We start from the raw sequence: 17,226 nt of genomic DNA, 5'->3' as shown, positions 1-17,226 counted from the left end.
TGTGTGTGGGGGGGGGGTGTTTGGGGTGATGGGACTACACCTGGTGATGCTCAGGCGGCCGTATGCAGTGCTGGGCATTGAACTTGGCTCTGCCACATGCATTCACTCAGTGCTCCCGCTCCGGTCCCACCAATAACTCCAGTATTGGGTGAGGGCTGGGTAGTGACTAGAACTTTCTCCATGAGGGTGACACTATTCTATGGAACCTTTGAACATAGGAACAGGCAGGACAGCTGCCCATACCCTATAAATGAAGGAATGGACACTTGGAGAGCAGACAGCAGGGTGGGCTCCCGAGTGCCCCCCTGCCTCCCAACTCCTGCTCCAAGCACATGCAGCATTGACTTGCAGTTCCAGGAATTTCCAGAATGGAGCAACTTGTAGGAGGTCGCCTCCTATGGGAACCCACATCCCCTACACATGCTCGGGAGCACCTGGCCTGGGGTGTGGCTCTAGGCACTGGAGGCTCAGCCAAGAAGGGACAAAAGCAACACCCCACCCCGTTCCCATGGAAGGTAGTGGACTTGTGGCAAGGACATCATAACTGGGGGAAGAGGTGAATGATTTGATGGTGATGTGCTGGGAGAAAAGTACAGAAGAAAGGGATTGGGAGTGTGGGGGGTCAGGGGCGGGGGCCTTGGGGAGGAATGCTAAAATGCAAAGTAAGAAGTCAAAGATGGCCTCACTGTGAACATGACATTTGGGGCTGGAGAGATCACACAGTAGCTGAGGCACTTGCCTTGTACGCATGAACCTGAGTTCGATCTCTGGCACCACATACATCCCCTGAGCCCTGCCAGCAGTGATCTCTGAGTGGAGATCAGGAGTAAGCCTGAGCAGCTCTGGGGGTGGCCTAAAAGTCAAAACAAAAACAAATTCCAAGCTTTCACTTTCGGTATCTCTCACCTAATAGGTTCTGTCTATTCTCACTATTGATTCTGTCCCCAACACAGGCACTTGATCCATCCACTGCTCCCTGTCTCCATAGTGACCAGTTCGCTCCCATCAACCTTCACTTCATCCATGGCACCCTTCTCAATGGACTCATATTTTCCCTTTGTGGTTTTGGGGCCAGGCTCAATGGTGCTGGGGGGACCCTGTGAGGAAGGAGTCTACATCTGGGCTCCTGTGTGCAAAGCGCGTGAACCAGCCCCTTGAGTATCTCTCCAAGCCTTTCACTTGACTGTGTCTCTGTCCTTTTTTCCCCAACTTTAAACCCAACTTATTGTCCACTTACTTCCCCTAGTGGCCTTCAGAAAGCTCAGAGACTCTGGCACCACCTGCTTAATGCTGGAGAGATAGTATAGGGTAGGGTGCTTGCCTTGCATGTGGCTGACCCAGGTTCGATCCCCAGCATCGCATATGGTCCCAAAAGCACAGCCAGAATGATCCCTGAGTGCAGAACCAGGAGTAACCTCTGAGAATTTCTGGGTCACTAAACAAAACAATCAAATCCCAAAGCTGAACCCTGACTTCCCCACAGAACAAAACCAAAACACTTTAGTTTCTCGCCCAAGATCCTGTTCTGTGTGAACTGGCCCAGAATCTGACACCTCTCTTCTGGCCTCCCAGAGATCTCTCCCTCATATTCTTTTACTTGCAAGACTTGTCTTCAAGGTATTGGAGGACACTTTTAAGTAGAAAAATACTTGTCATGTTTTCCAGAAAGGTTGAGCCAGTCAGGATATCCCATGTTCCCTGTGGCACTATTCACAATAGTCAAGATCTGGAAACAACCCAAGATATAGACATATGCATATATCTCTCTATGTGGCTCTAAGGAAAGACAAAATCATGAAATTTGCTTCTACATGAATGGATCTGGACAGTATTGTGCTGAATGAAACGAGTAACAGGGAGGGACAGGGATAGATAGAAGAATAGTAGGGGAATGACAAATGCCCCAAAGCATCAGAACCTGAGAATGAGTTTCAGTAGGAAGCTTACCACAAAGGGTTATGGGGGATAGGATGGGGCAGCTCTGGGCCAGTGATGGAAGGTGAGATGCTGGAATGTTTTACACATGAAATCCTACCATGAACAGTTCTATAAACCACAGAATCTAAAAGAAAATGAAAAGAAAAAATAAAGCCAAACCCCTGCTTTATGCAAATCTTTCAATACGTTGACAGGTAACAGTAGGTACAGATATATCTGCACACATATATTATATGGTATATAACCCAGATCATATCCGTGTAGGTTTTTGCTGGCTGGACTGGAGCTATATAGCACAGTGGGTAGGGCGTTTGCCTTGCACGCGGCCGACCCGGGTTCTATCCCTTTGTTCCTCTCAGAAAGCCCGGCAAACTACTGAGAGTATCCCGCCTGCACAGCAGAGCCTGGCAAGCTACGCGTGGCATATTCAAGATGCCAAAAACAGTAACAAGTCTCACAATGGAGACCTTACTGGTGCCTGCTTGAGCAAATTGGTAAACAACGGGATGACAGTGCTACAGTGCTACAGTGCTACAGTACTGGAAATAGGTCATTGCAGAGGTGTTCACGCTGTGATGCAGTAGTTGCCTGAGAAGGCAGCAGAAGGATTTCTCAACTTCTCCCAGTCTCCCTCCATGAAAACAACAACAAAACCAACTTGAAACCTGGAGTTAATATTGACTGAAAAAGTAAAAATATATGAGAGTAGAAACTATCAAGCCAGCATCCCAGCCCCCTGACCAGGAAGGCCAGTTTCCATTTCCAAGGAAGATGAGACCCATTGGTCATCAGCCATGACAATGCCCCCGAAGACAGAGGTGCCAGCCAGTGCTGGAGCAGTTTCCGGGATGCACGTGTTCTCTTCTTTGTCATATTTTTGGTAGCATATGCAGCATTGCATTTCTGCAATTCCTCAGAAAACCTTCTGAGCCAGGGTCAAGGGTGAATTTTCCAGGGGAGAGACCATCGAAATCCTGGACCGCAAGGGTCATGGGGTTGGCTTCCAAACAATGTGGAGGGCTCCTAAAACACTATCGACATGATTTCTGCTGTCAGAGGCCTCGACCAGACACACAGAACCCACAGCGGTTCAGAAGGAGACCAGGCTCACCTTGGCATCTGCTGGGGCCAGCTAACCAGGCCTCTAAGGGTCACTTTGATTTTCTGACCAAAGGGACATTTATGGTATGAGAACACACCAAGAAGGAGGCTCCGCTTCCAAATGCAAGGACAACAACGCCGGAAGCCGGGCTGGATGAGACACCACCTGCCCATCAGCTATTGGAGCATCTTCATTCTACAGACAGCAAAATCCAGGCTCCTTTCCAAACCTCAGCTGGCCTTGATTTTTAGTGTGTGGGGAAGTGGGGGGGCGGGGAGGAAAGGAGTCAGGGGAGACTGGAGAAAAGTCTCAAGTATCTTTATGTCTGAGCTGGCCAATTAGTGAGAGGTCTTGGGAGGCCCCTTGAGGTACAGATGAACACAGGGACACATCATGGACAGTCTAGAAGACACAGCGCATCGATGCATCAAGAGAAGCAGTCAAGTCTCACGGAGGAGGCGGGAAGTCCCAGGGTAACTGCACAACTTCATTTATATTTGGGGAGCAGGCAAGGTGGTGGGGGAGTCACACTCAGCAGTGCTCAGGGCTTACTTCTGGCTCTTTGCTTGGGGATCACTCCTGGCAGGGCCCAGGAGATTGATGTGGGGTTGATTGCTTGTAAGATGATGCCTCCCCCATTGCACTAGCCCTTCACCCCCTTCATTTTATCTCTTTTGTTTGATTGTTTGGGGGCCACACCTGGCAGTGCTCAGAGCTTATTCCTGGCTCTGTGCTCAGGAGTCACTCCTAGAGGCCTCGGAGGACCATACAGGGTGCCAGGCATGGAACCCAAGTAGGCCACGTGCAAGGCGAATGTCTTTCCCACTCGACTGTCACACTGCTCCTCCCCCACCCCCACCACTATTTTATCCTGACCCAAGAATATTCTCTCGGATGGCTTTGGAGGGGAGAGAGAAAGTCGAGACCTTTTCCCACCATCTCATGGGGATCACAGCTCTGCCAGAATTGCCCGGGACACCCGCGCCAGCTGCTAGCTGGAGGGAGGTGCCTTCTCCGCAGACTGGGCTCATAGCTTACATCTCCTCGTGGCTCCTCGTGGCCTTTGGGCCACGCGGGACACCAGTCTGCCACCATTCTGCCTCCCACGCTCGAGATGCAGCTCAGGAAATGGGTCTGGTCTGGGACAACAGGGCTCACGGTCTCTGAAATATCTGGACCCTTCTACCAAGCTAGCCTCTCAGACCCTGGAGGACCTGCTCATGGGCTCTTTTCCAAGTTTTGGTTTCTATAAAAAGCAAGAAAAACCACATTACTGCCAAGGAAACATACAACTCGGAATAGAGCACTCACAACAGCCTTCCTCCACCTACCTCCCAAATGGAAACACTTTCCCCCCCTGTTTTACTGTGTACTAAAGTAGCATATCTGTCACTGTCACTGTCATCCAGTTGCTCATTGATTTGCTTGAGCAGGCACCAGTAACATCTCGACTGTGAGACTTGTTGTTACTGTTTTTGGTATATCAAATACACCACGGTAGCTTGTTAGGCTCTGCTATGTGGGCTAGATACTCTCAGCCAGGCTCTCGAGAGGGGTGGAGGAATGGAACCCGGGTTGGCCGCGTGCAAGGCAAATGCCCTACCTGCTGTGCTATCGCTCCAGCCAAAAGTAGCATATCATGATCATAAATATATACTCAAGTAATAAAGGGGTGTGAAGTTGGAACGTGATTTCTCTTACTCTGGCCTCCAAGAAGAAAACCCCTGTCACTAGGCTTATATCTCCCCGGCCCCAACTCCCACACATAGAAGTACATGCACATGAAATTTGGACCCTCTACCCTACACCCCTACACAGAATTTATGGGCAACACTCATTTCCCTTTTATGTTGAGCATCAGGCAGGCACAGTACTGTGTCATTGCCGGCCATGGACGGTGGATATGTCTCCTCTTGGTAAATGCAAAATTTTCACTGCTCGAGTCAGCAGCTGCTCTGAACCAGTGCCACCCCCAGATTGACACAGGGGTGAGAGTGGCTGCCAGGAAGGAATCTTCTAGCACTTGGCCTTATAGTCTACAGCATGTGTTGAATGAACGCCCTTCTATGGTCCTGGAAGTTGCTTCTATTTTTCTTTCTTCCCTTGTACATGGTTCTGGGATTTTCTTGGGCTGTTCAGACCAGTTTTTTTTTTAAACTTCTGCTCTTGTGTGATTTGATGTCCACTTAGAGATCCTCAGCTCCACTTAGAGGTTTCCGGCACACCATGTCCCTCCAGTGCCTTCCCACCCAGCCTGTCTGGGAAGCCTTCGCACACCAGCCAGGACTGGATTGGACTAGCATTGGAAAGAGAGTCAGAACTGCCCATGGCCTAGGCCCATACTGCACATTTGCCATTTACAAGTGCCCAGCAGCCTGCCCTCCTAGGGAGGACAGTAGGTAAATGTCGCCCCCTTTTCACCGTTGGGGCCTAAGAGAGTTGACCCAGACCACACTCTAAATCTTCGCTGGACACTCCTGGCTTCCTCATGCCCTCTCCCTGTTGCTTCAGGCGCTGACCCCCACCCTAGGAAATGACCAACAATGACAGAGAAGTCCTAATGTAGCTCCTGAACCAGGCCTGACCCAACAGCTGTCTTTCAGGGCTGCAGAAGCTGCTCCAAAGACAGACCTCTGTGGGGTGCCTGCAATTCAGCACAGTCCCAGACTCTCAGCCTTGGATCACCATCTCAGAGATGCCTGGCTGCACTGTCTCAGAGCCTGAGGCCTAGTTGATCTCCTGGGGCCACCACCTGTCAGAGGTCCACATTGACCCCAATTCCCGGGGCATCTACACGGTGAGATACATCTACTTCATTGTCTTTGGGATGAAATGGTCTCACATTTGAAAAAAACAATGAGAGATAGCACAGCAGAAGTCAATTGCTTTGTACACAGAGGGCCTGGTTTGATTTGGGGGACCAGCATATGGTTCCCTGAGTGCTGCCAGGAATGCTTTGTGAGCTCAGAGCCAGAAGGAAGCCCTGACCAGTGTGGCTCCAAAACAAAAACAGAACAAACAGTGGAATGGTATCTCATTTAAAAGACAGAAATGGTTGATATATCATTTAAAAGACAGAAATGGTTGGTGGGTCATTTAAAAGACTGGGACAGTTGGTATCTCATTTAAAAGACAGGAATGGTGGGTAACATAGGCACAGAGCAACATGTCCTGGGACTTCAAGAGTGAGGATGTCAGACTAGGATGTCAGACTTTCGGGCAAGACCCTCAGTGTCATGCACCATGAAAGAGAAATTCTAAAACAGGTGACATTGAGAAGGCATGATGGCTTTTGTCCAGTGTGTAACCTGAGCCACAGACTGGACCAAATCTGTAGGGTCTGTTTGGGCAAAAGACAGGTCATGCCTCTAGATTCCCATTGATGCCAGAAAGAACAAAGGTATCACCAGGAGGGGGAGATACTGATGGAGTTTTTGGAGACTCCCAAGAAGTACATTCCTGGGGGGGCAGGGGGAGAAAGACCCTCATTGGCACTAAGAAGAAGATGGGAAGGGCAGAGTTGATAGTGAAACTCAGCAAAGCTACCAATGAAGAATAGTTGTCCCCTCCTTGATTATTACAAGACAAATGTCTCATGGCTTTTTTTTTTTTTTGCTTTTTGGGTCATACCTGGCAATGCACAGGGGTTACTCCTGGCTCTGCACTCAGGAATCACCCTGGCAGTGCTCAGAGGACCATATGGGATTCTGGGAATTGAACTCAGGTCGGCCGCGTGCAAGGCAAATGCCCTACCCGCTGCACTATTGCTCCAGCCCCATTATGGCTTTTTAAAACATGTGTATTCTATTTAAATCAAACTCATTCACCAGGCTTCAGATCACGAATGGCTGATAGCATATTTATGTTGGACATCATGATTTAAATAAGATTGGCTGCTGGTTAAAAAAGCACAGGTTGGCTTTTTGGACTTTGATAATAATTTCTGCTCGGTGAGTGACATCTCGACTGTCCCTTCTAAAGATCTGATTGGACCTGCAGGGGGAAGTGGTCTGCAGTCCGAGTAGGGCTCAGAGCAGCAGCATCCGAGCCTTTGCATGCTCAGAGGCTGAGAGACGTCACAGTGAGAGAGACGTCAGGCCTGGGCCCCACTCCAAGGTCAGGGATGGGGCAGCGGTGAGAGACGTCAGCCTCGGCTTCGCTCCAAGGACAGGGAATGCCAACTGCCCTTCCCAGTTTGTGCTGCTCATGGCCCGAGGGGCCCCGGAGGGGACGTCTCTGTCCCCGCCCCCATTCTCTAGGTCTCCCGGGCTACATGCACAGCTGCTTCTGTTGGGAGGCTCTGCTCCATCGCTCGCTCTCCGAATTCAGATGAATCACCCATATTCAGGAAATGAGGGTGAGAGTTAGGGTTTTCCAAGGGTTTGCTGGGAAAGGGGGACACGAATCGGAAGTGCCTGTCTCCCTACCCCTGCCTCCCCCCCCCACACACACACCTCGATGTAGAAAATGGACCAAGGCTCAGGGGTACTGATGTGTTTATGCACTCTGTGTGTGTCGCTTTGGGATGAGACTCCCCACCATGCAGTGATGCCCTCTCTGGTTTCTAGGGACAACTGTTAGGGGGAAAATTAACATTGAGGGTCTTTCTGCTGCTGCACGAGCATGATCCCGGAGGCCAACTGAACTACCTTGGACACCAGCAGCTCACAGAAATGCCTCTAGACTGTGAACTGAGCCACTGTCCCATGCGGCGCCAGGGGGGTGGGGTTTCTCTCTCCAGACTTTTCCATCTTATAAGCACCACAAAAGGGAAGTAAAAGCTTGCAGTGATGCAATTTCTGGCAGAATTTTCCCTGGACTTTATACAGAAATCCAAAACCGGCCACACGACCTAATATCTCATAATTGTCAGCAATGTGAAATGGTTCCTTTTTAGCAGGTCTGACTTTGGGGGTAAACTTCAAACAATAATAGTGAGTTTTTTGTTGAAATATTGAAGGTAATCAAAGTAGCAGCCATGTCTCTAGACTGTGAACTAAGCCATAGCCCCACGCCGGCCGAGGAGAGGAAATATCCTTCTTTCTCGGTTTTTATCCCTTTTCAGGGAGAAGTGGCGTGGTGTCCGCCATATTATGAGGATTATTAAGCAGGTACGAACTTGGTGGCGCAGGAAGGAGAAAAAAAAAGAAAAAAATTATGTACTTGGAATAGTGGGATGCTTGGGCAGTCTCGGGCCGGGTCCGATACCGGCACGCGCTCTGCTGAGATTCAACCTGGGTGGCCACACTTTTGTGCGGCCACTTTGCTGCTGATCAACCAGGATCTGGAGGACAACTAGACTACTTTTGGTCCCAGAAACTGCTTGCAGCCATGTCTCTAGGCTGTGAACTAAGCCATAACTCCACGCCAGCTGAGAAGGGGAAATATCCTTCTTTCTCAGTTTTTTCTCCCTTTTTGGGGAGAAGCAGTGTGGCGTCCTCCATATTATGAGGACTATTAAGCAGGCACAAACTTTGTGGAGCAGGAAGGAAAAGAAAAAAGAGTTATGTACTTGGAACAGCGGGACTTCATATCTCTTCATTCTCAGCAATGGCAAACTAATTATCAAATGCTTCCTTGGCAGTAGGGCTGTCTTTTTTGGGGGGGAAACTCCAACAACAATAGTGAGTTTTGTGTTGAAATATGGAATGTAATCAAGGTAAAGAGAAAATGAAGTGAAATTTATCAGTTACGCAGGCAGGGGTGGGGGGTGGGAGGTATACTGGGGTTTTTGGTGGTGGAATATGGGCACTGGTGAAGGGATGGGCTTTTGAGTATTGTATAACTGAGACATAAGCCTGAGAACTTTGTAACTTTCCACATGGTGATTCAATAAAATAAATAACTTTAAAAAAAAGAAAGAAAATTAACATTGAAGCTTAATATGAGAAGAGGAAAGGGGAGAATATATCTGCAGAGGTACACAATGCAACCACAGCAACATTCTCCCTGAGGGTCCCCACCATCTCTGAAGGAGACAGTGTTTGACTCTGAATATGGGTCTGGGTTCACTAGGCAACTTTACAGACCCTTTGCTTGGCTCACTGCCTGAACGCCTTCCTCACAGTCCCCCCGACGTTTCCCTGCTCCTTCGAGTTCTACCAGTTCCAGTGACAAACTTCGTTTCTTTTCCTTCCATTGCAAATTCTCCCCGGCTGCTCTCTACTCAAGGTAGGGCCAGCTGAAGGGTTATCAGGAGTAACCCCTAGCCCCCAACCTGGCCTCAACCTGCTCCTACAGCCCACAGTCAGAACAGGCAGTGGGGTTCACGTGTTCCAGTTACCTTGGGGGCAGCCAAAGCCCAGAATGCACCATCTTCATTGGAAGAAATTGTGAAGGAATTTCCAGGCTTCCCCCTGCATAGCCTAGCTGCTAGCTGGGATTTTCTAGTTTTTCCCATGACACCAAAGGTCTTATTAGGATGCTCAGTGATTCTGGTGTCAGCAAATCAGCCTCCGTGTGGAACCTCTGAGATAAAGCAGGCTCTGGACTCGTGGGCTCTGCAGGGATCAGGTGTGACACGTAAATGCCTTCTGGTACTAAGCAGGCACCAAGCACGTATGATCGCTCACAAGGCAACCACATTATTAAGAGCCGGAAGCAACCTTAGTCATGAAATCTTGGTTGCTGGCATAGAAGGACATATGTCATACAGCAAGATGTGGAATTTATGGAGGAGGTTTGAACAAGAAAAAGGACAGAATGAGCGGAGTGAAAACAAATTTTGCAAACTTGAAATTTGCCCAAATTATCTTATTGAAGGGGAAGGCACCTAAGCAAAAGTGGCATCCCAGGTAAGTGTTCTGTTTGCATGATGAAGGGAATGAGTGCCCAGGACGTCTCTTTCTGTGCAGTCACAAATCACAGCACCCCTATCCCTGCTCAAATCACACAGTGTGTTACTCCAATTCTCCAGGCCCATTCGTTGTTTCTGTAAGTGCAACAGCATCTGTCACTCATAAATAATCAACCAGAGCACTTGACTGTATTCACATGGAACTTGAATAAACAGACTTTAGTAGTCAAAATTGAGTGTGCCAGGGAGGGGAGCTGGAGTACAGCAGGTAGGGCGCTTGCCTTGCATGCAACTGACCCAGGTCTAAATTTTCATTCGTAGGCCAGGAAATATCACTTAAAAATTTTATTTTGCTTTGAGAGCCCGGCAAGCTACCGGGAGTATCTCGCCCGCACGGCAGAGCCTAGCAAGCTACCCGTGGTGTATTCAACATGCCCAAAACAGTAACAAACAAGTCTCACAATGGAGATGTTACTGGTGCCTGCTCAAGCAAATTGATGAGAAACGGGTGACAGTGATTTTACTTTGATAGATGACCCAGATTTCAAACATGCATTTAGAGGCATATTTTATTATTATTATTTTTGGGGGGCTTTACCGGTGGTGCTTACTCCTGGCTCTGTGCTCAGGGATCACTCCTGGTGGACTTGGGTGATCATATGGGCTGCCAGGAACTGAACTTGGGTTGGCAGCTTGCAAGGCAAAGGTTCTGTCTGCTGTACTATCACTTTGGCCCTAAAGGCATGTTTTAAAGTTCCATATATACTACGAATAGATCACATAATTGCTATTGCAAAGTTAGACTTAACTGTCTTCCTGGAATAAACCAGAGTCCTCCACCAAAGTGGACAGGAGATGCCTGGACTCACATCTTCCTCCAAGGAGACCCCAACTCCTTTTGAATAAGTTCACAAGGACCTCCTGAGGGTGTGAGAAAGTAGAGCTCATTCTAAGAATTATGCAGTGAACTTTTCAGGTCAGGCTGGTCAACAGGTAAATGGTAGCAATTTACCACAAGAAAGCCAATCAGATCTTCAACCTCTGTCCAGTGGGGGTGGTCACAGAGAATGAGACAAACATGCACACATGGAATGTTTAAATTTTGGGGTCATCTGGAGAGCCATGAGTGAGCTCATAGAGTCGCAATCACTTCCCTAGTTCTAATACTGCATTGTTGTCTAAGTCGACAGTTAAATTGAGGACAATTCACAAGCACATCAGTGTTGTACATTGATAGCAGAAGTTGGTATAGTTCACATAGCCAACCAGCAGGCACCTTTAAATTATAGAGCAAAGTTGTGACACTTTCATAGTCTAACTTTGCTTATGTTGCCCTCCACATCTAAAACCCCTAAATTGTTTTATTCTGTCCTTTCCTGAGTGCACATATGTGGCCCCGTCATCTATGCTATCCCTCCCTGGGCACATATTTCCCTGCTCCACTATTCTCTAAGACCTAAACTGTTCTGCCCAGGGGACTCTCCTGACCTTTGGGGTTTTGTTAGGGGAATGATTTCCCACGGCAAACCAGCTGGACTGTTGATTCACATCAAAGACGTGGTCACTTTCCCTAAGGAACATGATCTTGGCAGGGCAAGGACACATCCCATGTGACACAATAAAGATAGGGGTCCCTTCCCCCTGAGATTGGATTAAGGAGTAGTTATGAAGATTGGGTAGTTACGATGAGGGAGGAGCTGGAGAGATAGTACAGGAGGGACTATTACTATTTTGTCCCTTTTTGACTCTAACTCAACCCATTAACAAAGTTTGGGGGGCTCTTCAGGTCACCAGGAAACAGAGAGGTGCCCATGGGCTGTGTTGACAGGTGAGCACTGTGAAGAGGCGGTGCTTTTCTCCTGAGCAACCCTACCCCAAGTCTCTGAGACTTATTCAGATCACACAAAGTGTAAGTGATGTTATACAAGCTGATGCTGTTTTGCTTCCCTCAAGGACACCAGAGGAAGCAGAACGACAATAAAACAGGATTTATGGAAACATGATGCCAGATTCAAATGACACATACTCCATGAGCATGAAGCTTGCAGGAGAGCTCCGGGAAGACCATTTCAGGAACAAATTTGTGTGAAACTTGCTTCTCCCGGGGGAGAACAAAGATTCCCTCAACTTCTGAGGTGATGACAGGAAGTGGGAAAGGATTCCTTGGGCTGAGGTGTTGGACAGGAAATCACAGAAGTATTTGGAGTGTGTGTTCTCACTTAACCCCTGAGAGGAGGTGGGAAAGCATTGAAATACAAAAAGCACTTGGAGGAAGTAGTCCATGCATGGAACTGTAGCACTGTCTTCCTGTTTTTCATCAATTTGCTCGAGCGGGCACCAGTAAGGTCTCCATTGTGAGACTTGTTATTACTGTATTTGGCATATCGAATATGCCACAGGTAGCTTGCCAGGCTCTGCCATGAGGGTGGGATACTCTTGGTATCTTGCCTGGCTCTCCGAGAAGGACCCGGGTCGGCCACATGCAAGGCAAATGCCCTATCTGCTGTGCCCATGGAACAGCCAGTGAAAATTCAATTGGTTGGAGAAGAGACCAAAGACAGATCTAGGTTCTGGACCACTCCTCTATTTCCTCCCACCATCACTGCCATACAGAGTCCTCATGACCCGAATACTCCAAGGACCCGAATACCCGGATACTCCAAGGACTCCAGTCCACTGGCTACCACCCATGTAAACTTCTCGCTTTTTCTATGTCCTCATCCCTTAGTATAGCACAGCAGCTGAAAACTTGGTCTTTGGGAATAGTTCTAGACTGGTACTGCAGCTCTGTACCGCTCTGTCTTACACATCACCCCACCTCTTCCCAAAGCCAAGAAAAAGGAATTTGCATTTCTACGTTCTTGAAGCCAGAGCTTGTTAAACATCTCCATTACAGAGAGAAATGGAGTCTCATGTTTGCATAATTTGAAGTTTGCCTGGGTATTTTTCTGAGTCAAAGAAAGAGCTCCAATGTCTTAGAAAAGGCTCCATCTCTAGCAAGACAAACAATGCTTTTTGCTTCAAGACAAACAAGAATTTTGACCTCCATTCCTTCTTCCTTCCTTTTCTCTCTCCCTCCTAAGCTTCTTCCTCTCAAGGCTTACATGTCTTAGGATCAGAGGCTAAGGACATAGTTCAAAGGGCTGAAGCATATGCTTTCCCCGTGGAGGGAGACCTTCCATCCTCATGCCACAGGGTACCTTGAGCATCACCAGCTGTGGGTGGTGTTGTGTGTGTGTGTGGGGGGGAGCTGGGATTCCTTGAGCATTGCTTGGGGGAACAAAATTAAAAAGAAAGCATAATGATCTTAGGGTCTGAATTTCAGGTTGAGAAAGGATCAATAGGAGAAGGATCATAGGAGAAGGATCATGCTTCTCCTATGTGATATTTCTTCAATCTTCAAGGTCAAGTTTAGTCAGGAAAGCACCTGTGAGAATCTGCCCAGCATTGTGACTGTCATGGAGGCAAGATGCGGCTGTGTTTCTGGGTCTTTTATGTCACTTGACTCCCAGACCTGACACTGGAGATGGTGTTCGTGCAGTGCGTGTGTGTGTGTGTGTGTGTGTGTGTGTGTTTTATGTGTGTTCACATGCGGGGGGTAGGGGGGGATGGAGAGAGAAAGAGATGAGAGAGAGAGAGAGAGAGAGAGAGAGAGAGCGCATTTGCATGTGTAGAAGGTTCCAGTCATCTGGAGGACTGAGGATCAATACCCCATTCACCACCCCCCACCCCCCAGACCAATAAGCCCTGACTTAAAAAAAATCCCACCTTCAATCCCCACCCTTGGGCCAAAGAACAGTCCTGTGGATAAGGTGTTTGCCCTGCACATGGCAGTTTTGGCCTTGCTGGCTTCAATCCCTGGGATCCCATTGGTCCTTGCTAGAGTGATCCCGAAGAGCAGAGGCAGGAAGAAGCCCTGAGCACTGCCTGGTGTGGCCTCTGAATAAAAGATGCTCTCACAAACCCCAAACATGTGGTAATTTTAGAAAATAGAAGCCCCCTGCTCTGGATTCAGAATGATCTAGTTGTTTTGTGGATTCAGTTGCCCTCATCACTGTCACCCTTCCTTGTCCCCAATGTATCAGATACTCCGAAATCCAATGTGTGGACTTGCTCACTGTGCCTTGGTCACATCGTGGGTTCAGTGACAGACAAATGGGGGCTATAATTTAGCTGCTGAAATTTAGGAAGAGAAAATTAGTTGTCACAGTATTCTCTCTCCCTTCCAAGCTGGTATATCTCTGGCTTCTTGAAGCTAGAGCATCAGCATCTCCTTTCCAGAGGAAATGGGGGGGCATTTGGTTTTCTTGCAATGCCTCCTGTGGCCATGGGCTGGAAATGGGGCTGATCCTGCAGCCCCCTTCCTGAGCACAGGAGTGGGGGAGTTCATTGACTCTGCCTGCAGGTGGCTCTGGAAAGCATCCTTTCCTGGCAAAAGCTTGTCTCACGGAGCCTGCCCTAATCACCAGCACAGAGGCCCTTTCCATCAGGCTGCCCTTCCCTTGCTTTTGGGCCTGGCCACAACCGTCCACCACGTGGGTGGTCTCATTCTCACTCTCTCACTTCCTTTAGGGCCCCAGGTAATTACTGCTGACCATCACCTCACTACCATATTCTGGTCACCATGGTCCAGTAAAGTGCCAATTGCTTCAGGCACATGATCTCTTCAAAGTCCCAGAACTGACCCTACGAGAGAAGTGCAGCTTAGAGGTAAGACACATGCCCACCTAAGAAAATGAGTTTTCAAAGGCTCACCTTGAATAAAGCTCAGACAGGCAGTGATGAGAGGGAGACAGTGCAGGAGGATGGGTCTCAGTGGCCCGAAGGCGCTTAGAGGAGCTCAGTAGCCCAGAGAGCAGAGGTGGGTGAGTGGCCGATGAGGATCGAGCAGCACCCATCCCCCACCTCCTGTTACAGAGTTTTGGGTTGGGATGACAGAGAAGTTCTGAAGATGGACAGAGGTGATGGATACCAGACTCTGTGAATGCATCTGGTGCCTCTGGCCTGTGCACCTTTAAATGTCAAAAATGGTGAGATTGGGGCTGGAGAGATAGTATAGGGATAAGGCGCTTGCCTGGCTTGTGGCTGGCTGATCCCCAGCGCTGCATATGGTGCCCTGAGCACTTCCAGGAGTGATCCATGAACAAAGAGTCAGAGATAAACCTTGAGCATTGCCAGGTGTGGTCTATCCTGACCTCCCCCACCCTCAGAAAAGGTAAGTCTAATGTCATGTCATGTGTATTCTACTATAATCTGTAATAGGGAAGGAGGAGGAGAAAGGCGGGATGGGAAGAGGAAGAGAAGGACGAAGAAAGGAAAGAAGAGAGGGAGGGAGGAAGACAGAAAATGGAAAGAATGGAGATAAAAGAGGGAGGGAGGAACAAAAAAGGGGAAAGAGGGATGGAGAGAGGAGGAAGGAAGAGAAGGAGGGAGGAAGGACAAGAGATGGAGGAAGGGATGGAGAGAGGGGGAAGGAAGGGAAGGAGAAAGGGAGAGAGGGAGGAAGAGAGAGGTGGAAGGAGAGGGAAGGGAAGGAGGGATGGAGAGGAGGAGGAAGGGAGGGCAGCAAAGGAGGAAGAAATGAAAGGAGGGAGGGGAAGGAAGGGAAGAACGGAGCAAGGAAGAGAGAAAGAGATGGAGGTGGGAGTGGAGTGGGAAGGGAGGAAGGGAGGGAGGAAGGTAGGGAGAGAAGGAGGAAGAAGAGGAGAGAAGGAGGAAGGGATGGGGAGGGAGGGGGAAGGAAAAGAAGGAGAAAGAAAGGGAGTGAGGGAGGAGAGGGAGGGAGGGAGGCGAAGAGAGGGAGGGAGGAAGCCAGGGGCAGAAGGAGGAAGGAAGGGAGGGAGGAGGAAGTGACTCCAATGCAATTTAGGGACATCATTTCCATGGGAAGGAGGCCCAGAGCTCCAGGGTAGCCTCCACTGTCCACATGTCACCGAGCAGAGCTTCTCTCTGACCCAGGAAAGATCAAAGCCAAATGACACAATGTGCCTCACACACTCCGGTGGACAGCACTGGGGGGTGGGGGGATGCAGCCCTCTGCACCCCACCCCAATTTTTTCTGGCTATTGTATGGGGGGGCGGGTGCAGGACTGTGGTGCCCTTTGAGTGACAGTGGACACTTGCATGGTCTCACACCTGTCATTCAAGGCTGTGGATGTTATTGATTCCCAAGTTAGAAGTGTATATTCTCTCTAGTCACAAAAGATGATATTCCCCCAAACAATATTGTTCAGGTCCCCTAGCAGGAAAGCCCAGGGTTCTCATTTCTGCTCAGGAAACATTCAAAAAGAGATTTTGATTTTAGTGTCTCATGCAAAGCAGATCCCTTCCAAGTGCTTCCTAGAATATGTCCAGTTTTCAGAGGAGGGGGCGTCTAAAGGACCCTTGTTAGTAATACAATAAATGGTAAGGAAAATAATACATGGATATAATTCTATTATCCATGAGAAAAGGATAGCTGCCAGCTGGAGTTCAGTGGCGCTGAATAGAGACCGTCATTTGCATCTGTTTCTTTATTCCTAATAATGATCATAAAAATAACTAGAATATTCTGGAGGTCGTTGTCTTGGAGACACCACAACCTCTGATGCGTAAAACATAATTCGTGGAGGAACAGCCTATGAAGATGGAATAAAGACTCCAAAGACCAGCAACCCTCTTCGGGAACTTTAAACTCAAGGGTCCTTTCTTTAAGTCTGTTTGTTTTCCCAGTTTGTCAGTGGAGGTTCAAAAACAATGACATACAAATAAATCCACGCTCTCTGAGCTATTCACACAGACTTAAAGCTGTAAAGCAGTTATAAAACAGTTGCCAATTTGGTTATTAAAGAACCCAAGACAGGCCTTGGATCACACAAACAGAAAAGCAAAAACCTTTGCAGACTTCAGCCCACCAGTAGTTTAATAGCTGGCCTAGTGGAAACCTACTATTATAGTAAGGGCTGACCCAGGCAGCTCTGGTTATTAGCTCTCTCTTTTCATCTGGATGGCTCAGGCACAACGTACTCTCCAGAAGCCACCCACAAAGAGTGATTTGCAAACCTGATGGACTGAAAAATTTGGCGAAACAGGTGAGCCCCAGACAGGAAGGTAGCTTACATGGTCAGCGATTGGAACACCCGATCCAAAACCACAGTCCTCCTGGGCCTTCCACCCTGGAATTGTTTTTTTTTTTTTTTTGGCTTTTTGGTTCACACCTGGCAGTGCACAGGGACTACTCCTGGATCATGCACTCAGGAATTACTCCTGGCGGTACTCGGGGAACCATATGGGATGCTGGGAATTGAACCCAGGTTGGCTGCGTGCAAGGCAAATGTCCTACCTGCTCTGTTATTGCTCCAGCCCCCTGGAATGGGTTTTCTTAAACTTCACTTTAACCAAGTCAGGTTTT

The 17,226-nt window shown here is 48.6% G+C and overlaps 1 protein-coding gene across 2 annotated transcripts in view; it reads right to left on the bottom strand.

Annotated features, from left to right (window-relative positions):
* The window catches only part of NCALD (neurocalcin delta), a 401,970-nt gene that overhangs the window by 20,055 nt on the left and 364,689 nt on the right, over positions 1-17,226 (bottom strand). The window lies entirely within an intron of this gene.

Source organism: Sorex araneus, chromosome 2 (assembly GCF_027595985.1).
Source record: "Sorex araneus isolate mSorAra2 chromosome 2, mSorAra2.pri, whole genome shotgun sequence".
NCBI classification, from domain to species: domain Eukaryota; kingdom Metazoa; phylum Chordata; class Mammalia; order Eulipotyphla; family Soricidae; genus Sorex; species Sorex araneus.
Note: the sequence above shows the minus strand (reverse complement) of the source record. Positions and strands in the feature narration are given on the sequence as shown.